Source organism: Parasteatoda tepidariorum, chromosome 7 (genome assembly GCF_982258835.1).
Source record: "Parasteatoda tepidariorum strain Cologne lab strain chromosome 7, Ptep-v5.0, whole genome shotgun sequence".
Taxonomy (NCBI): domain Eukaryota; kingdom Metazoa; phylum Arthropoda; class Arachnida; order Araneae; family Theridiidae; genus Parasteatoda; species Parasteatoda tepidariorum.
This window is the reverse complement of record NC_141761.1, coordinates 54809911-54832847: the sequence shown is the minus strand read 5'-3', so window position 1 is coordinate 54832847 and position 22937 is coordinate 54809911. Positions and strand designations below refer to the sequence as shown.

At 26.8% G+C, this 22937-nt stretch overlaps 1 protein-coding gene across 6 annotated transcripts in view; it reads left to right on the top strand.

Annotated features, from left to right (window-relative positions):
• LOC107451639 (serine/threonine-protein kinase NIM1) overlaps positions 1 to 22937 on the top strand; it is a 70507-nt gene that overhangs the window by 22581 nt on the left and 24989 nt on the right. The window contains exons 1-2 of one of the 6 annotated variants that reach the window (XM_087167869.1): positions 3108 to 3254; positions 19797 to 19869. The exons of 1 other annotated variant lie outside the window; for it this stretch is intronic. The gene's annotated coding sequence lies outside the window, so the exon portion shown is untranslated. Of the gene's footprint in view, positions 1 to 3065; positions 3255 to 10905; positions 11023 to 19131; positions 19432 to 19796; positions 19870 to 21655; positions 21782 to 22937 lie in introns of those variants that run through there. 4 more of the 6 variants (XM_043045749.3, XM_087167868.1, XM_016067800.5 and 1 more) reach the window with 4 other exon arrangements.

Below are 22937 nucleotides of genomic sequence, written 5' to 3'. Positions count from 1 at the left end.
GAAAATTTTTTAATTACGAAAAAACTGTCTCAAGTTTTTAAAAACATGTTTATGAATCACTTGAATTCACGTGGGTATTAAATTTTGCCACCAATATGAAACCATGCGTAAAATAAGTTAGAAATCTACTTCAAAAGAGAAAAGTGGTAATTAAGCGTTAATTTTATTCACTGATTTTAATCCATATTAATTGCTGCAAAGTGCAAAACTTTGTAAACAAAATAATAAAGTTTAAGTAGTAAAACTAAGTTTCAATTTCTCACGGATTGTTGGATTTGTAAAATCAAATTATAAATTTAAAGTTAAGCAGTTAAAATATTACTTAAAATGAGTTATATTATTTCTAAACTGAAATATTTATTGACAAATTCTATTATTTGAAACCTGAAAGGTTAATCTAAATATATTAATTGTAATTTGATTTTAAATTTTTATTTAACAAATTTCATTTTCAGATAAATGTTTTGAATTTCGTAATGAATTTCGTAATTCTAATGAATATATTTTCAAAACTTTCGAGAGAAAAAAATTTTGAAGTTTTATTAACTTAATTTTTATTTTAAAACAAATATGTGCAGCGTTTTATAATTGTATACTCTTGTCAAATGTTTAGATTATTCCTAGTTTGGAAACAAAAATCATTATAATTCAATAATTAAAAAAGATTTAAAAAAATTGATAAAAAGTGGAATAATCCAAATTTCCAAACTGATTATTAAATTTTTAACTGTAACAAAGAAAACAATAGATCATTTTTAGCTTCGAAAAAAAAAGTATAAGTTGCATGCTTCAATGTTTAATTTCTAAATCCTTTGTGAAAAATTTACTTTGTGTTAAAATACAGTAATGTTACAGATTCAAAATATTCATTTCATATTAACGGAAAAGTAACAAGAATTGATGAGAAACAGTGGAAAAATAGTTGTCTGAGTCAGCTGTTCCCAAATGATGTTCCACGGAACAGCATTCATCACGGGTTCTGTGCAAAGGTGTTCTAAAATCTTTAATTGCATTTAAATCCAATCAACGGGCAGTAATCCATTATTTATATAAGACTTTGATTGACTTGGATGAAATTATTTAAAGTAAAATCCCAATGAAACAGAGTGTCATTTTTTAAATAATCATAATTTTCCAAATAATAATATATTAAATAAATTATGAAAAGACATGCATTTTTAAAAATCGCATTAGAATTTCTCATCACTTTTCAAACCAAAATAAATTATAGCATTTTTTTTAAAATTTTCATTTAAAAACCGTAATACGACTTACTTATTCATTTTCAGCTTATGAATGTATATTATATATATATATATATATACGAATAATAATAATAAAAATAATAATTAACTATTAAAATAACTATTTTTGACAGTCTTAAGAGCAGTAGTGACTGGTGAGTTTTGTTCTAAAAAATAGCGTATAATTCTTTTACTAAGTGCGCTGAGCTTTGACAACCACATATGGGGTATATATTTGCTGTATCATTATCGATTTAATATTCAGAATTTCGTATAAACAATGCATCTTAATAAGAAATTATTTTTGTGTACTTCATATATAATAAAGTAAAAAATTTTGTTGTTGCTTTAAAAGTTGTTTTTGAAAAAAAGTTGTTTTCGAGACAGAAAAGCGGTTAGGTAAAATAAAATATTTATTTTAAGACAACCATTTGATCCACTTATCACTTAGCTGCATTCTGTAATAAAACCTGGTTTTAGAAAAAAAAGGTTCAAGAAACTACAACCGTATTATATCTCAGTGCATAAGTCAACTCGTTATAAAATTCGATCCTCTATTTTCAACAACGAGAGGGCAAATTTCTGAAATGTCAGGTGCGTACGTTGATCATTGAAAGAAAAAGCCTAATACGAAAATTTCCATTTTTTTACAGAATCTTTTAAAAAAGCGGTGGTAATTTCAAAATCTATGGAAAACGATTTTTTGTGGGATTCAGCAGATGAGGATGAAGTAGAGTCATTGCCATGTATTATTGCAATGACTCTAACTTTTTAAGCACTCAAAAAATATTTTAAGCATACTTAACAAAATAATATACATAAACAACAACAAACAACGTCCCAATAACAAGCATAATTAACAAAATATAAAATAATTTTCAAGGACTTTACATGATCATGATAAAATAACCAGTTTCTGACAAAAAGAACTCTTTTCTTTATTATATTAACAGCCATGAAAAGAATGAGAGATTTTTCGGGGCGATTAAAGAGGGTGAAAAATAAAGCCTGAAATTGAGAATATCTTGCAAAATGCAGCAGAGTTGCACATGAGTGTGCAAGAATCTTACCGAACTTAGCTGAGTATATGCACATGCGGACCTCTAAGTAGTTTACATAGCATGTAAAATGATTCGCGCTTTTATACGCTACGAACTGACAGTATGCCGAAATGCATTGTGTTTGTATGATTTGTGAAAACGTTAAACAAAACAATTTAAAATGTGCTTTTGCATAATACGTAACGAAAATCGACTTGTATCGTTGTATACTTTAGTCTCGATTGAATATTTTTTGTTTGATTTGGTTGCAAACATCTCACTTAAGCTATTGAGTTATTGGCGGCGTCCAGCGATTGATCCTTTAAAGATGTTAGATACTGTTTATGATAAAGATGATACAGTACTAGCGAATAAACTATTTAGATGAGGAACCAGGTCGTAGTAAACGTCAAGTCATAATCGCAATCAATAATAATAATAATTCATTTTTATAAATAAACATAGCAAAAGAATAAATTATTAATACATTTTCTTATATTATCTATATAATAGCAACGTTGTAATAATTTAAGTAACTTAAAAATTCATAACTAATGCATTATGCAATGGGCACATAAGTAACATACATTAATATTGATGAGTAAAATACAACTCATTAAATATAATCGAAATCTTCGTGTTCTGTTTGAATTTCAAACGATAAAATAAGCGAAGTCGAATGAAAAAAAAACATTAAAAAAATGAAAGTAGTAGTATTTGCTTGAACAAGCAACATTTGCTAATCGATCGAAGGGGAAAAAAAAAAGAAACAATTCACGACAGATGGCGCAGCGTCACTTCACTCATCTGTGAATTAAAAAGAGAAGTAGAATAAATCGTTACCCGGGAAAGTAGATTGTCAACATAATATCTTCTCCTGAAAACATGCTTTTAGCGTATCGGTTCTGCATTCAAGATTTACTCATGTATCTTACAATCTACACCAAATGATTTTGTTCTTTTTATCCTGGTAAGTACCTTGAAAACTTAAGTAAATTTTTATGGCGTCGGGAACAGTGGCAACCTGTTGACTTAAATGTCACATAAAAACAATTTGTGTAAACTGAATTAAAAAAAACTGTTTTTTATCATCATATTTTTTTGAACTAGAATTATTTTTCATCTCGATACTTTCTGAATTTATAAATTTTAATAATGTCGAATCATTACTAATTTCAAACAAGCAATCAATTGAAGTTTATTTCCAAATTCTTTATATATTCTTTTATTTCTTCCTAACATATGGAAGATGTATAAGATTTTCAATAGAATTATACGCTTAAACTTATAAAAAATATATTTTCCTCTTATGTCAAATTGCAGGAAGCTTGATTTGGAAGCCGAATTCTATTTTCATATTTTATTTAATTTAAAAACTGTTGGAGTAAAATAATTTGTTTCTCATAAATGGTCTTGATTATTAAAATAATGTTTAGAAAGACGAAAATAGCTCTTGACTAAACGTTTAACTAATTGAGGATTTCAAAATAAATTTTAACTATTCTTTTTCCAAAAAAAAAAAAAAAAAAAAAAAAAATTAGACAAAGCAACAAGTTTTTAAGAAATCAATTTTTACAGTAAAAGCGTATAAATTTGAAAAAAATATCGGAAGCTATTTGCCATATTTATTATCGAAACCATACAGTGTAATGACTTCTGAACATTTGCTTATAAAATTAGTAATTCATTTAAAATAAGTTATAAACCTAATAAGAGATTTTCTCCTTTTTTACGTACGCGCATTTTTACGAACTATTATCATTATTAATTTAACTAAAAGCTTTGACATTTAAAACAACTTGTGTCATTATAATATAACAAAAACATTAAACATTTACGTAACATTCTTATTGGCTGAACATTTTACATAACTAGACTGCATTTAAAAATAGGCATATTTACGTTATAAATATAACTTAATAAATTGAACATATAAACTTTAAAAATCAACTCGTTTTATAAGTTAATTTATGTTTTGATTTTGATAAACTATTTCTTTAGATATTGACATTTTTTTTAAATAGAACGTTGTAATTAAAAATATGTTACATAATTTTATTCATTCACTGTAAAAAAGGGTTCCTCACTATTGAGCAAAAATGTGTCAAAATATTCTAAGATAATAGTCAAATTTGAAAACTCCATGTATTTAAAATTAAAACAACAATTATACATTTTTGAGTAAAATGTAAGTAGAGGAAGATATGTGAAAGTAGAGAGACTTACGTTGGCTAACAGCAGGACTCGAACCCAGAATCTACGGGTTCGTAATTGAATGAGGGGAAAGAAGTTCGATATAGTGGCTGCTACAATGACACATCATGTCATGCGTTCCATTCGCTTCAAAGTTTTTAAGATATAGCGAAATAAGCAAAAAGTGAAATTAAAATTACGGATCTTCTGACTAAGCTATTGGGACGATATTTTCCAAATTGCAATCCTTTGTACCATTGACATTGGAATTTAATATGTCATGATGTGTTATTGCTGCGGCCACTATATAAAGCTTCCTAACTCTCCTTTAACCGTTGTCTACAGCTATGGTTCTTAGAGCATCTTACATCGACTTGTCCTGCTGACAGCCTCACTCACTACACAGACATTTCTCTCAAAAATGAGTATATGCTGCTTAATTTTGAATATATGAGATTTTCAAATTCGACTATTTTTTGTTTCGGAACTAATTTGACACATTTATTCGCAATATTGCGAGATCCTTTTTTACAGTGAGTAAGTTTTCTTAGTGATTTTTTCAATCGAAATGCTTTTTTAAGTATATATTGGATTAATACTCAATAATAATCAAATTTAAAATATTTGCTTTTCGATAAATATATATTTTTTATACAAAATCCACCTGTCTCATTATAGTATTGTAATATAGTATATTAGATACTTTCAACTTACAGAAAATTCAGAATTCATATTTAACTAAAATATCATATTTATTTAGAATTTTATATTATTATTTCAAATTTAATTGAAATATTATATTTATTTATAATGTACTTTTATTTCATAAAATTTATCGTTAAATGCATATTAACTTCAAATATATTGTTAAAATTATAATAACAAAAATAAAAAAAATTATTTTCTGCACGAATACATTTTGCATTTCTAAATACTTTATAAATAATTTTTTTTTATATCATTTCACTTTGAGTACCAGAGATAATTATTTTACAAGGAATTAAAATTAATTATTGTACTAATTAATATTGCGTGATATATTTGAATTCCTTGCATTGTATTAGTTTTGCTTTTTAAAAATGCATCTTTTTTCAGAATTACTATGTGCCTTATCTTTTTACTATTAATATTTTTAAAATACATTTGAATTAATTAATTTAACAATCGTTCATTCCTTTAATTATTCTAACAAGTAGAATCTTTATTACAGTTTATTCTATGATACATCATAATAGCAAGATATTTTAGTTTATAGTTATACGAAATCAGTTTCAAAGATAAATATAATAGCATAAATACAATGTGAAAAAATTTGGTATATAGTTGCCACCATTTTTAATGCTGAGGTAAACTAAATATATTAGTACAAAACAGTTGCTGCGCAAAAAATCATACAAAATTGACAAAATAATTTTTTCAAGGAAGCCATAAATTATTCTAATGAGCATGAAAATATGTTTTGTCCGAACAATCACACAAAAAATAAATAAATAAAACTATAACTGAAAAAAAGCAATTAAAAATTTTGACAATATGCACTGTAAAAATTTGTAGTTTACATTTACACCAAAAAATGGCCGCAACTATGCACCAAAATTTTTTGCAGTGTAGCTTAGATTTCTGCCACAGTATAATAATGATTTTACTTTAAGAGTTTTCAATTTATTTCTTTTCAATTGAGTCTTAGAGTTTTGAATATGTAACCGAATTAATCTAAGCAACTTTTTTTAATATTTAGGTAAAAAAAAAATTCTTAATGGTTGGAAGAGTTTTGAATAGATATTTTCTCGGTCACAAAGTTATCATCTTGGATAAAGTTTTAGTTAATTTTAGTTAAATTGGGTGGTACTAAGTCGTCATCTTGGGTGAGGTGACTTATCAGCACGGAGCCATTGAAAACAGTATTACTCGTAATAGTAAAAATTAATATAAATTTATTTCATATTAAAATATAAATGAATGAAATTAAAAAAAAAATTAATGAAATTAAAAGATTAAAGATTTTAAAAAAATATAGACTTCGTGGTTTCTATTTGTAAATGTGCTGTATTCATTGTACTAGAGATCTGAATACTAATTTATTTTATCGATAACAGTACTGTAAATATGTACCTCAGTTGAGATTCGATAGAATTCAGAGCAGTTATTTAAAGAAACCCAACCAGATAACAATTTTTGTTGATTAACACCTAATAGTAATCACAAAAATTGATAGCTGTTTTGCAACTCAATATTACATTTAAGATTGAGCTATTATCTTTATTCTGGCTATTACTTGTACAGTACAGAACCCGTTATCCGGAAATCAGAAAACCGGAAAACCAAAAAACCGGAACGAAATTCGAGAAATTTTCCCGCCATTTTTTTAAAAAATATTTTTTTTCCTCATAAGATTTTAAGATTTTTCTTTCTTTTTTGAAGGATGTTTACCTTACCATCACTTTGGAAATAATCATTAGTGTATTACTTCATCGTTTTTTCCTCTTTTTAAGATTATTATCATAGTTTTTTTTTTTTTTAGTTGGGTTTAACAATAAAAAAAACGGCTTTTCGTAGTGATTCAGAAAACCGGAAAAATCAGTTATCCGGAATAGCGATGGTCCCGATCGTTCCGGATAATCGGTTCCCTACTGTATGTACTTTCAATTATAACTTAATGCTGAAATAAATGCATTTTTTTATTATTTTATCTTATCAATTTATTAAAAATTAATTATCATTATTTATCAAAATATCATAACAAAGAAACGTTCATGATCGATGGTGTTTTGGCAGATCTGCTTATAATAAGTTAGTTTGTTAAATTAATGGTTTTAAAATTTTTAAATAAAAGCAAAAAAATATTTATTCCAAGTTTTATAATTAAACACTTATCAGTTTTTAAGATATCTTTTGTGACCTAAATACTTTAATTTTGAGGTATTTACTTTTAAAATTTTACATTTTATTTAATTTCCAACATCTCAACAGAGGATTTAAGTTTCCTAACTTGAAACATAGTTTGAAAACTTATTAACATATAGTTTGAATGCTTATTATTAAAATTTTTTAAATAAGTAAAAATATTTTACAAATGTTATTATTTTCATTTGATTTTAAACATTAAAGCTAAAATTAACAGAGGATATTTATGCAGTTATTAACTTAGAATTAAAAGTATTTTAAAATTTAGTTTCAAATATCTATCCTTTGTTTCTTTTATTTGTAATATTTGCTATTAAATTAATTATAAAAAAATTATCACCATAAACATTTCACAATTTCACACATTTTCTTTTAAATTTTCAAACCTGAACCCAATTATTTTTTGCCAGCACAATCAAAAACAAATTTATCTTCCTTTTAATATAAAATAAGGCATGATTTATGACCGGAAAAAAATTAAATATTTAAGAATAAGGCAGAATTTAAATAGAAGGTCATTATCAAAAGTATAGGATAAATAATTGCTTTCGAATTTCCGTGCGACAAACCATTTCAGTAGTTTTACTTATTGACTTTTTGTTGAGAAGAAGCACAATAAAAACAGATTTTGGTGTTTATATTTTCATTTTATCTACTTGTGCTCTGTAAGAAATCAATATTTCAAGCTGGTTTAAAGTAGTAAAACAGCTTATATTGCCTGAAACTGAAATTTATTAAATAATTTAAATTAATTAACTGAAATTTATTAAATAATTTAAATTAATTAACTGAAACGATGTCTTATATGGTAAATCTCTAAACTGCATTCAAGAATATGTAAAATATTTCAATATATCTCACCCGTTTTAATATTGAAAATAGATCATAAATTTTTAAAATTTGATGAAAACTTATTTTCGGACATATAAAGATTCCTCCATAATATGCTCACATCGAAATTTGCAAAAAATTCTATTTTCCCTATTTTCTGTCCTTTATATAAAATTCTTTGTGACCCCTTTTCCAAGTATGATCGCTTTAAAAAAAACAAATAAATTTAAAAAAAAAATTGCTTTAGATTTTGGAGTTAAAGCTAATTTTTATTTAAATGAAATGAATAATCTCAAGAAACTGAAGCGGAGAGATACACTTGTCAGTAAAATTCATTAGTTTCAAAAATTAAGGTTGAAAAAGACTAAATGTTTCGAGTGCTCAAAACAAGGCACTCATTATCAAGATTTGCTAACACGTGAATAATGATAACAGATTTGAGAAACGAAACACAAAGTTGTCAACGAAAAGTTGGAAAATAAAATTAAGTTGAAAAACGAAACAAGAAAAATTGGTCGCTTGAAAAAATATCTGCAAAAAGTTAAATTAAATTCACCTTTTTCGTCCATTGCAGTTTTACTTTGTTTTGTTTTTAACCTGTATTTTCTTTTTCATTTTTTGCTAGAAAATTTGCCTGTCTTTTTACACATTTGTTTTAGTTTTATCAAACACGTATTCGTCAGTTTTGAAAATGGGCGTTTTATTTGGAGCGTTCGAAACATGTGGACCTTTTACACCTTATTCTTTGAAGCTAATCAAATCTTTCACCAACAAATACAGGGTTATTCATAATTCCCTCCGCCTGTAAACGCCATTTTTCTTTACTACAACTGGCTTTGGTGGTACATGTTACTGCCATCTCCCGCAACTGCTTAAATTAAAAATTAAATACTTTCGGAATAACTTCATATGTTTTTTTGTTGCCATATTCGTCTTCGTTTTTTTACTGTAACGCTTCGAAACCCCGGAGGGAATTATGAATAACCCTGTATTCTATCATTTCTCACGATATTCAAACAATTGCTCTAAGATATTAACAAAATAGTTATTAATATTGCAGATTGTAAAGAGTGCGATTAAGTCTACATATTTTTCGTTATAAGTTTTTCATATCAACAATGCGGTTGAAGAAATGTAGCTATTGAGTTCCTGCTGAGGTATCACTCCCTTTACTTTATTATAACAGTTATGTTTAATTTTATTATACCCCCTCCCCATCATTAAAACACTCTATTATTTAGCCGCTTTCAATTTATTTCTTAATTTAGTTTTCACTCAAAATCATCTTTTATTATTTCTTATGTATTCATAAAATAATTTTTAACTAAAAAAATTTTCCACAATTTTATCAGTTTTTTAAAAAAAATATTTATATGCATGTTTTGTTGCGGAAAGAGCAGCTGAAACGACCTACCAAATTAAAAAGGTTCTCTAAGTGTACGTGTTTATGAGAAGACAAAAGGAATTCTATACTTCATTTACTTTTAAACGATGGAAATCTTATAATTTAAAAATATTAACTTTTGGGAAAAAGATATTAGATAGATTAATCTCAACTAAATTCTCAATAAAATTCTTTCTTGACTTAAGAAAAAAGTTTCAAACGGAATGTCATGCTGATTTTAATTTTTTTTAAAAGGTGTTTGAAAATTGTAAAATGTTAAATTAATATTATACCTTTTAAGCATGCTTAGTTATTTTATTGTTGTAAATAAACTGCTGACCTGCGTAGTGGATTTATGGCATTTAACAATCAGTTCCATAGGCTCATGGATATAAAAAGGTATTAGAAGAAAAAAACTCATCTTATATATACTTTGAAGGAATACTAGTTTTTTATTCAAATTTTGCGCGTCACATTATTATCTAATATTTCTATTTTTTATTCGTGAAAAATGATACATTGCGCAATAAATTCTCCGAAATTCCAGTGGACCTGTGTGAAATTCCAGTGTCTGATTCCAGTGGATCTGTTTAGCCAAAATGAGATGCCCAGTAGCATTGTACAATACAAAGGGAGAGTATATAAGGATAAGACTTTTCTGAATCAGAAATTTAAATACTTGCATTTAAAAATTAAAAGATTAAATAAAAAAATTATAATAAAAATTCGATTGTTTTTGAATTATACATTTCTAAATTTCGTCGTAACTCTGCATTTTACAATCACTTTTTAAAATAACAATTCATTTCCAAAATAAGAACTCTAACGAGAAATTGTTTGAAATTTATCATTGAACATGAAACTTCTAAGCTTGTTCGTTATCACTTAGAAAAAACCGGGAAAATTCGCACATTTGGCAAATTTTCTACAATTCCTTTAGAGTAAATTTACATTTTTAAAAATTTATATCTCCCCAACAAAAAAAAAACGAAAGCTTTTATATATATTATTTCATGGCAAAAACATTAACTGTATAAAAATATTCAGTTTGATATGACTTGTAAGACAAAGAAGTTTATATTTCTCAAATCATTCCAATATCAAAATCAGAACAAAATGTTTCAGCAATTCAAATCTGGGTAACTTTTAAGGATGATAATTTGAAGAAAAAAAAGAGAAAGAAAAGAAATAAATTTCAAATTGTGTTTATTTGCATAATTTGAACACGTGATGATAATTTTTTTTTCTGAAATCATCATCTGTTATGTATGCCATTAGGTAAAAACAAATGACATTTCTTTTTGTTTAGAAGCCGGAGTCCAGAAATCGCTCTATTTGTCAAAGCCCAATTTTGTCCCATTGATCTCCTGGAAATAAAAAAAAAGACTTAAGTGCATTATACTTGGCTGATTTCTAAGAATAACCGGTAGGAAGGATTACTTATTGTCTTTCTTAAGCCTCTTACAAAAATGACGAGTTCTGCTTTTGATTTTGAATGAAACATTGACTTCATAATTGCTGGGCTCCCTGCCTATTTCTTTTTTTTCACCATAAAAATTGTCAGATCGTGCTTCCTTGGTCTTAATCCTTTAGTCCACTTTAAGGTTTAAAATTATGAAGAAAAAAAATTATTAAAATTTTGTTTGGCTAGCTCGTACAAGATGTAGTGCGCAAAAAAAAGAAGAAAAAAAACAACATTTTAATAACTTTTCATTTTAATGATTTTTCACGTTTTAGGACTCAATCTTCGAGAGGGTGACTTCAAATATGCTAATTAATTAGTGCAACTTATTATTGATACAAAATAATATTAATTTATTAATTACTAATTAATCAGTATGGATTAATTACTAATTGATCAGTCCAGTAGTAATCAGTACGGATAGCCTATATTTAATGTAACTATAGAGAAATATGGTCCAAATAGTTTGATCAGGAAAGCGGTCAAAAGTTTGAAGCCTTAATGTTTTTTTACGTATTTCGCTATTCGAGAACTTTTTAAGCGAATTGAAAAATTTTTGCACACAATTATAAGGCATCTTTATCCAAGGATAACTTTTATTAAATATTTATTATTTTATTTAATAATATACAAAAAAAGTGAATCATAAGGCATTCAAATGAATATAATTTTGAAAAAAACAAGAAAAATTACAAAATTATAAAAATTTGAGCAAAAAATAGAGAATTTGAGAGAAATCAGTCAAATAGTTCCTGAATTTTAAATCGAATAATAAAAGTGTCGTATTTTTAAAATTTGAATTTTTAAGTACTATTTGAAGTAATTCGTTTAAATTTTGAATTTTGCCATGCGAAATTGCATTCTTCAAAATGTTGTGAAACTTTTTATGCCTTACAATTCAAATTTTTTCGACTATTATTAAATAAAATAATAAATATTTACTAAAAGCTAATTTTCGCATTTAATTATCGTTAAAAAAATTTCAATCCACTTAAAAAGTTCTCGAGATAAAGCAAAATAATGAAAATGTAAAATTAACTTTAAGGGGCCCAATCTTTGGACCGCTCCCATGACCAAACTATTTACACCATATTTCCTAGATTGCGGCTCCCCTATATAATGAAGGTCAAAAATCCGTATCCATCGAAGAAAAGGTGTGTATATTCAGAATAAGTACGTTGTTGTGTCTGAATTCGTAACTTAAAATATCGGCCTGCACTAATTAATTAGCATATTTAAGGTCACCCTCTTGAACCATTAAAATGAAGTCTTAGAACTTTATGATCCGATCAGTAAGTCAACAGTTATTCAGTGTTGTCTGTTTCTTTTTCCTTTTACCCCCTATACCAATAATGAGTCTCATACTATATTAAATAAAATGTTTATAAATGAATGGTTTTTACACCTATAAAAAGGGTTAAGATTTGGATATCGTACTCAACTGTAGCTTTGACAGTAACAACGATGACACTGATTCAAAAGTTTCGTTACATAAAATAGTAACCCTCTCATGCATTTTAAATATATTATTGACTTTATATAACTCTAAATACTAGAGAATTACATGAACGTATCAAATTAGTGATAAATTTATCCTAATAATTCATATCGAATTTTTTTTTAAAAATATTCAATGTAAACTTAATGTTAAAGTGAATCCATACGATTCATTAAAATGTCATTTAAAAGATTTTTATAAAGTGATTTCTCATTATCTTTATAATAAAGGCATTTTTTAAGCAATGCATTGTCTTGCACTAAAATATTATATATTTTAGAATATATTCTACATTTTTTTTCTAACTAAAAATACTCTTTTGCGGTGTGATGATTTATCAGTATTTAAAGAACTTTGAAATTTTTCAAGAATTATTTCATTACTTTTAAATAAAACTTTTCTCATTAAATCGCTCTTTTTGTTTTAAGCAACATCTACTGAAACGAAAATGTCAAAAATAATGATAAAAAATATTTTATTCTTTTATACTAAAAAGGATTTTAAAATGTATTCTCTTTCTATCACGCTCAGATGCATTATAAGTCACATATAACAAATATTAATGAAATTTCGAATGAGTAGCTCATTAATCTGTAAAGTAATTAAGTAATTTTTAAAATTTATTGGCCTTATACCACTATCATACAGTCGTTCAATGAAGTCTAGATTGATATTTTCATTTTCTCTTTTATAAAAAATACACAAGAATAATGTAATCTAATATTTTAAAAAAGTTTAAAATATATTTTAAAAAGAGTGTTATACGAGGAAAGTACTAATTTCTAAATAATGGCTGTCTATCTCTCATTAATTAAAAAATGTCAATTCATCACATATATTCTTTTCACACTCATAATTTAAAGAATAGGGGAGAGTGGGATCAATTGTAACAGAGCAAAAATTTCGAGTGTCGGGTTCTAGATTTTGTTCCTAAGTGGCACACAAGGTGTATTTAAATCTACATATACACCCCTGATTCCAACCATTTTTATGTACTTTTGAAAGAGTTACATCACAAAAGATATTTTCACGCTACGTAAGTACTTTTTTTGGTGTTAGAATATTATATTGTAACAAAGTAATTTTGTTTAAACAAATAAAAATTATTAACCGAATATGTAAGTGGACACCTTAATTAACATTTTAAAAAAAAGATTAGTTTTGTCAATTAACTAGCATTGTTTTTAACAAATGAAGCTGAAATGGCGTCTTCGGGACGATTGTAACAATAAGTAAAGGGACGATTGTAACAGCTGAAAATAAATAATCTTATGTTAACAAACCATTACTTAACTCTTTAAGAACCACCAATAGTTTCCTATGACATTTATATTATGTTGCATGTGCATTATTTCATTTGTCATCTTTCACAGCATAAATTAAAATTTTTAACCCCTTAAAGTTAAAGTTTAACTCTTTAGGTCTCTGCTCATTTTTACTCCTAAAATATCATTACTATTTTGATCAATAAAAAAATATATCACAAGTATGATAATATGTATAATTAACTATGTTTTAGTTGAATTTATGAACTGTTACAATTGACCCCGTAAGTGGGGACAATTATAACAAGTGCACGACTGTCAAAAATTGTTAATAATTAATATAATAACATTAAAAATAAGGTATCTATTTTTTTTCTAGTAGAGGATAGTCTACTTTACTCGTCTGTCAATTAATACTAATAATATATTGGATTTTTTGTTAGTTAAAAATAGTTAAGTAAAAAATGTTACAATTGACCCCACTCTCACCTACCTGTAGGAAAATGTCAAAAATTATAAGGGACTTAAGAAGAGTGTTATACGAGGAAAGTACTATTTTCTAAATATAACTGTCTATCTCTCATTAATTAAAAAATATCAATTCATCACATATATTCTTTTCACACTCATAATTTAAAGAATAACTGTAAGAAAATGTCAATAATAAGGGACTTTCATGGAAAAAATGATCTATCACAAAGCGAAGTTAATGAAGCAAAATTTTACAAAAAATATTTTGATAATAAAAATTACCTTCATTTTTATTACGTGATTGTTATATGAAATGCAAACGAAAATCGATATTTTTTAACCAAACCTGAAACTTAAATGCGATGAAAATAAATCAATGATGTTAAAATATTTTTTCCTGTTTAGTAAACATATTTTGCTTTGCTTAGAATTCTTATGCCTTACTTTTAATATAACTGAAATAATAAATCAACTGTAAGACATGTGACATCGATGATAATAATACTTCATATCATATCCTGTCAATTTTCCGGTCGTCTCTCAAATCAATTTTATGTTCGGACGATTTCCGGTGACAAATTCAAAAGGGCGTTCCAGTCAAAAATATCTTGGAAGAACAACAGTAAATGGAAAACAATAAACGCGCAGGGCATGGCAAATGACCGAACTGGACCTCATGTTCAGGTTTAGGAAAGAAAACACTCTTGAATCTTTCGTGTTGTTCTATCTGTAGAGGTCATCCATGTGTGAAGTAATTATTATTCCAATGTGATATCAACGGAGTCCCTTGTTTCGTTTTTCCTTATCACAGACATTAAGAATTATCTGTTATAAATTTACGTCTTTATCAGTAAGTTCGGCACGAAACGTTTATACGAATGGTGGTTTTCATAGCGTTTTTTTCTTTTTTCCTGGTCCCTGAATTACGTGAAAGACGTTCACAATATTTGCTTTGAGTTTAGGAATCAGCCTACCAGGAAATATAACTTTAAGAGCAATTTTCTTTCCCATTTCAATTTCATGAAATTATGGTTAAATTATCTTATCATTTATTTTGAGATTTCCTTGAAGAAACGATAGATGTTGCGTTTTAGTTATCGCTTGCTTTTTTTGCTTTTGTTAGGAATAAAAATTAGTTTTAAAATAGTTTTAGTCATTATGTTGTCATAATACTCAATTCCTGAAACTTAAACTACTTTTAAAGTCAATAAAGTGATTTAGAATAACTAAAGAACCCGTTTTATCTATGTTTTTTTTAATTTATTATTTAATTGTTACACTACTTCAAGAGTGATCAACTTTTTTAAGAAAAGTGCTAACGTCCAAAACTAAAAACAAAACAAAAATTTTACCAGTCCCTTCTAATATTGCCAACATACAAAAAACTTTAAAAGGTTCTCATTTACATAATTACCTTTCATTTTACTGATGTCTGGAAAATAGGTATTTAAAAAATAATTTAATTAATAAATGTAACAAAAGTAAAAACTTAGGTTAATTTGTAATGCTATTTTTAATATTGAAACATTTTTAAAAATTCAACCGGTTAGATAATGTTTTAATACGTTTGGATCTCTGAAAAAATTTGCGGCATATCACAATTAAGAAAAGAATAAGAAATGGAAGTAAAAAAACATTTAGAAAATTATTAAAAGAGCATAGTTAAGTCGACAAAAGAAGCAATAAGGAATTCTAACATAGGCGAACGTTGAGTGAATTGAAAATATCATAGAAGGTAGACAGGAACCAAAATGCAATCAAATTAATTAGATTAGATAAAAACATTTTCGTTCAAAAAGCTTAAGAATTTAATCTGTATTAAGTTGTTGAATTTAAGTTGTATTCAACCATTACTTAAAGCAGGTTAAAATATATGATTGCTTCAAAATCACTTGGGGAGATCAAAGTTTAGACAAAAAATCTAATTTTGTATTACCACGGATGAAGCTATCCCTACTGATAGAAAATTACAGCGTTCTAACAAAAAATAATTTTGATTGAGAAAGCAGCAGAATTTCATTAAAATCATAATAATAACCAGGGGCTTCCAAACTCTATTCGCTGCACTCTTCAACCTTCAGAGCTACTTTATCAATTCTTTCCAGATAGCTTTGTAATTTCATCTTGCTTTTCTCACTTTTCGGATACTTGGGTATTTCATTCTAGCTTTGTATTCATACTGAAATTCTTTTTTAAATGAAATTTTAAAATTATGCAATACATAAATAATTTGAAACCTTAAATTTATACACATTTCGTTCATCTTAAATACATTATGATTTGATTACCGTACATTTCAATGGTGCTTGATATATTTGTGACCAACTCATAGGATTTTTCGAATAGGATTTTAGGAAATGGAAGCTCAAATACCATAAAACTTCGTAATGCTATTTTTTCCAAAAGTAAAGAAAAAGACATTGTAATGCCTAATGCGTCTAACTTTTCTAAAAATCTTTTTATCTTGGGCACCATATAGGTGCGATTATCAATATAAGCCTAACAACACAAGAATGATATATAGCTCATGGGTTAAATTACATCAACGCCTGAAGTGGGATTCGCACCCGAGATCTTCCTGGCATGAGCTCAACTCCTTAACCACCATACAACAGGTCTACTTATTTCTTTGCTTTATTTTCGATCGCCTAGTTTTCATACTAGTTTCGTCATTCTAGTTAACAATCTCTTATAATGCACTATGATGAGAATTTCAGTTGAGAACACGTTTTAGTCACATATTTGAGACATCGAATTTCGTCACAAATTACGAGATTTCGTGAAAAATTGATTTTCAAAATCAACGAAATACAACCCAAGGATTGCTGAATTGTCAAAAGTGAGAGTTTTTCTTTCTGAGAGTGTAAACATTATAATAAATTTCAGAGTTGGGATACAAAACGTTTGCAAGTCCTTTAACTCCAACAAAAACTCGTAAAATATACGAAATCAAAAATGGAAGAAGAAAAAAAAGAATTTGCAAGCAAATTTGCCAAAAATGGAAGTTGTATGCTAGAACTAAAAAGAAAAATTAAGAACGTACGATGCTACACAATAACAATATTTTACCTACAATATTAAATTAAACATACAGTCGGACTTCTATTTAACGAACTTGCTAAATTCCGATTAGTTCATTATATGGAAAATTTGCTAAATAGAAAAGCACCCTTTGAAATAATTAAACGACACAAAACAGGTTTTAAATTCATAAGCACTTGACATAATTAAAATAGCAATTAATACACTTTTATCTCGTAAACGGGGATGCCCGGACAAGATGGACCGCTTAAGGAAACTTGGTTTAAAAAATAGTAAACTGGAGCAAGTTTATATCTTTTATATTGTACACATTTGATGGGAACATTGCTCTTACATATCTCATACAGAAAATAAATAAAAAATAAAGTTCAATAATAATAACTTAACATAAACAAAAATAACATTGTCCCACCTTGCCCGGGCTACCCGGGAAAGATGGGACACATAATTATATTATATACACAGAAATTAATATCTGAATAAGAGGATAATCGACAAAAAAACGTTCCTAAACATCACAGTTACTGCATAAGAAGCGGCCAAAACCAGAATAAGCACAGCACGCTTCATGAGCCCATTCTAAGCAATCTGAACATTGAATCCAGTCTTCAGTAACATTAGGTTATATTTGCTAGTTTATATATATTTTTTTGTTAATATTACCTTATTTTTTATGCTTTTTGCCAAATCCGGTGAGTTTAATTTTTATTTTACACTTTTATTCTATTTTGGCTGTCCCATCTTGCCCGGATGGTATATTTTTTAAAAAAATTATCTGCAAATTTGTTTAAGCAAATAAATTTTAATTTTCACTACTTATTATGTTTGTACAATAATAACACTACAATGCCACAAATTATTATGTATTAAACAAATAATAATAGCATACAAACCTGGAAAAATATTTTAACGCGTTGTAAGAAAAACAAAACAATTGCTTGCATTTCCTTAACACCTTGTGAACTGACGAAAAAATTTTTGCCTTTTTCAACTAATTAAAGCTACATTTATGTGAATTATAGTTGTATTTAAATTAATTTTAAACATATTGCATGCGTTCCACATGCATTACTATATGTGTTCTTAAGTTTAATTGCTACTGATAAAAACCGTTAATTTTGTCTGAGTTTTTCGTTTGAAATGCAAACAAAAAATGGAAAAGGATTTTACTGCTTTCTCTAAAAGTGGCTTCCTTAAAATCATTTCAAGGTCATTTCCCCCTTGAAATACGTTAACTAGTTTGAAATGTTCAGAAATATTTTGGGAAATACAGAAAGAGTAGATCTCAGAAAAAAGTTCATTAAATAGAAAATTTACTTCGCTATTTGGAAGTTATTTTACGAAGAAATTTTCTAAATGTTTTTGGTTCATCAAATAGAAATTCGTTAAATAGAAGTCCGACTGTACTTATTAAAATCTTAAATAGGTAAATTTAAAAACGAGTTTTGGCAGCTAATCTTTTCCAGAGAATAGATTATTGTAACAAGTAAAAATATTTAAAAACACTTGAAACACCAAATTTTGATGTCTAATTACTATTTATTAATTAAAACGGAAAAAATAGAAATATTAAATTATTTTCCGTCATACCTCCTATTTATCCGAAATGAGAAGATAGTATTATGTTATAATTTAATGTCAGAATAAAAAAAGAGCTATATCCTCATTGAAAATGATTGATTCTAAACTCCTCCATTCCAACCGTTTGCCAATGATATATTTTTTCGTTCTTTAATGGTACGTAAACATTCGTTCTATCTAATGAAGATTGAAAATAATATTCCCATGACACTCTTTAGAAACAAAAAAAAAGAAAGACTACTAAATGTTTTCCTTTATAATTCTATTTTTCTTTTTGAGAATATATTATCTTGTTTTTCCGAAAAATCAATGACTCATGAGTTATAATTTGGATTCTTTTTAATGTAATCACAGATAAATAATACTCATTTTATCTGACTAAAACCCGTGTAATAAATACTTCCACTTTAATTTTGGAAGAATTATTTTTAAGAAAAGTAGAAGTAGCACAAAATATAGTTACTTTTAGAAAAACTGAGTTAAATTTTCTTAAAATGTGATGAGCTACTTTATTATGTAAGTAAATGTTTTGTTTAATATTTATTCATTTCAAAAATAAGAGTTTAATTTGAAAGGCATCATGTTTCAGGCATCATATAACATTAAATTATAAATAAATGTACTATATTACCATCTTAAATTGTTATTTTTAATTCTGTATAGTAAATCAAAGCATTAATGCATTTATTCTAATTCGTTCATAGATTATATAATACTTAAAATGTATTTTTGTACCCTTATTTAAATATTATATACTTACAGTTAAGTTTAATAGTACTAAATTGTTTTATCTGTTTGATTAACGATGTATTTATTCTAATCTATTCACAAGTACGAGATATTTATTATGTTTTTTTTACTCCCATTTAAATATTTTTCAGATATAAGGTACCAAAACTGCTCAGAATGTAAATAAATCTCACAAACGCTGTTTTGAACAAAGGCCAAATATGGGTAAAATAATTATCTTCAGTATCAGAATATTTTAAAATTCGTTTACAACTTTTTCACATACAATGTTATTGGTGTTCATGTAATGTATTTTTTTAAAATAATAAGTGGAGGAAATTACATATCTGATTGACTTATGCATAACTAATAAAGTTCTGTTAATTATATTTTACATTTTGATAATTGTTTATACATAATTATCGTTCTCAGTCAACTCTACGTAAGGAAAAATTGTTATTCACATCAAATTAACACAGAAAAATTCTTATATTTTTTGCGATCGTGTAAAAAACTTTTTAATACAGCAAAGAAGTAAATTTTACTTATGCTGAAATATGAGGGAAAAAAATACAAACCTATTGTATTATATACAATCTTGACAATTTAACTTAAAACATTTTAGCAGTTAACTCAGATTCAAATATCATGAACTGAAAAATATTTAGAAACAAAATAAAATCAATAAAAAAATCTGAATTTTAATATTTTAAGGGTTACCGCTTTAAATTTGCCAGATAAATTAATAGTATTCTCTTATTACCAGTTTCCTTATCAAAAGACGATGAAATGTGCTCATTAGTGGTTGCAAAGTATTATTTAAATAGGAGGAAAAAACCGCTAATGGAATTTTAAGTTAGGAAACTGAGATTAAAAATATTGAAACCTGTTTGTTGCAGAATAAATAGATAGGAGTTGTAAGTGTATCTTTAGAAATACTTCCTAATTTGTTCGGAAAACAAACTGTTTTTTAATGCTTTGCATCTCGCCTTCTTCACTGGCGATTCAGATTAACTTGGTAGCGTGTTGTTCTTTTTCAGTTAGATAATTGTTTGCAACCCCTGTCATGTATGTCCCCTTCGCTTATTTTTTCTGCATTTAGAGTAGGTGATTAAAAAACACTCTACATAAAAAAGGACTATTCTTTATAGTTCAAGGAGCTTATTTTCTCAAAAAGAAATGTTCATATTTCTTTTAAAGATGATAAGGTCCTTTTTAAAATATAAATTATCCCTTTTCTGAAATATTTCACCCACTTTTCTCGTTTTAGTTACATGTTAGATAACTCTAGAAACATTTGAGATGAGAGTGTTGCTTTTTTAATGCCTGAAATCTCTGGATTTTCTATATTTTAAAAAGTTTATATCAAATAATTTCACAATGTTTAATCAAAGTTGACACATTTATCATATTTTTTTCTTTATGCTTTTCATTATAAAATACTATGATTATTCTAGCACATTGTTTCCTTATTTTTGCAAAGCTTGAATTTTTATTTAATTCTAAATTTTACTTCGAATTTTCTTACTACTTTAAAATACTTTATAAGGAAGAGCGTGGCAATAATACTGCTTTTAAATTTTGCTTAATTTTTGTTAATTTAATATTATTATTATACAAGAAAGAATAAAATTTCAAAGCAAGTTTTTTTTTCTTTAATTAATAACCAAATTATCAATTTTGAAAAAACGTTGAATTTTTTTTTTCTTTCTTAATTGAGAAAATAAGAACACAAAAAATAGAGCTTTTACTTTTAAGGAAAAAATTATCATAATGCTCTCTTGAAATGTCTCAAACTTATCTCTGTTAAAAAACTTTTTTATTTAACATAAGAACATACTATGATTTGACATCCAATGTAAAGGAATGAGGAAAACTAAACGTTGCATAAGAAGTTTCTTTTGACAAATGATGCAATTAATTTAATAAGTCTCTTATTTATAATTTATTTGTTTGTTACTCGTCTTTATCCGTTACTTGTTTCCTTTTCTATGAAATGAAAAAATGCACTGAATGACTTTCTATTCAACGCTTATGAAGAAAAAATGACAAGTTTTAGTTTGTTAAAATAGCCGTACTATTTTTTCAGAGTTTAATATTAAATTAGATGACTTATGAAGAATATTCCAATATTTACGTAAGTTTTGCGTGTTTTATTTACTTGTTGTTTATTACTCATTAGAAAGTACGGCTTTGAAGCCATTTTCAAGTTGAAGAACGCACAAACATACATCTAAGATTACGGCGGGATTCCAACACGCTTCTTCCAAGCTATAGAGCAGGGGTGGCGAACCTTTATACACCAACGTGCCATTTTTTCTAAAAAATTGTTTAATGAAATTACAGACGTGCCGTCAAATAATTTTGACTTCATTATTATTGGGAAAATAATAATACTAAATACTATCAACTCAAAACTCTTTATTTGCATTGAAAAGCAAATACATTTTGCAATGTCTTAGTTATACGCGTAATTCAACTTAAAGTAGCATCAGTGGGACTTCTGTTATTGCAGATTAAATGACAAAAAACTTATAGGTTGTAAGACATTGGTTTAAGCAGGACTGTTGATTTTTTTGCTAGTTATTTATTGCTTGCTTGTTTTTTATGGTTATTAATTATTTTTTAGCATTAATTGTTAGTTTTTTTTATTAATAATTGTTTATTATTTTGTTTTTTTTGTGAATTTTAATTTAATTGTTACATATGCTTCATAGTGTGTGACATTTGTGTAATAACAATTCGTAGTGCAATAACGATTGTGATCGGTGACGTGCCCAAAATATTGTGTCGCGTGCCATAAATGGCACGGTTGCCATTGGTTTGGCATGCCTGCTATAGAGTGCTATGCGCCGTTAGTGATAAAAAAAATGACCAATGTGAAAATAACGGGTGTGGCAACTAACAAGTTTAAGATATTGAAAATGGAGCGCCACATGAAAAAACGTATTTTCATGTATGAGCAATATTCAGTCTTTTCCTGATAATGTTATTTCCCGTATAAGTGATCATAATAAGCTAGCTGCCCAGATCATTTTATTTAACATAGTTAGACACCATCCTTGTTTTGAAGTATAAGCTTCATACCTACTAAACCGCAACCACCTTAAAGAATTGAAATTGAATAGGGTGTCAACGAAAGTCAGTTATATTTACGCAGATTATTCATTAAAAATTCCGTCAAATGAGGGCTAGATTCTACCAAAAACCATAACGAAAACGTTTTCATTATTTGATATTAAATGTGATTTAAATAAGCAGTGAAAACTTCTCCCTATCTATAACAATCTATT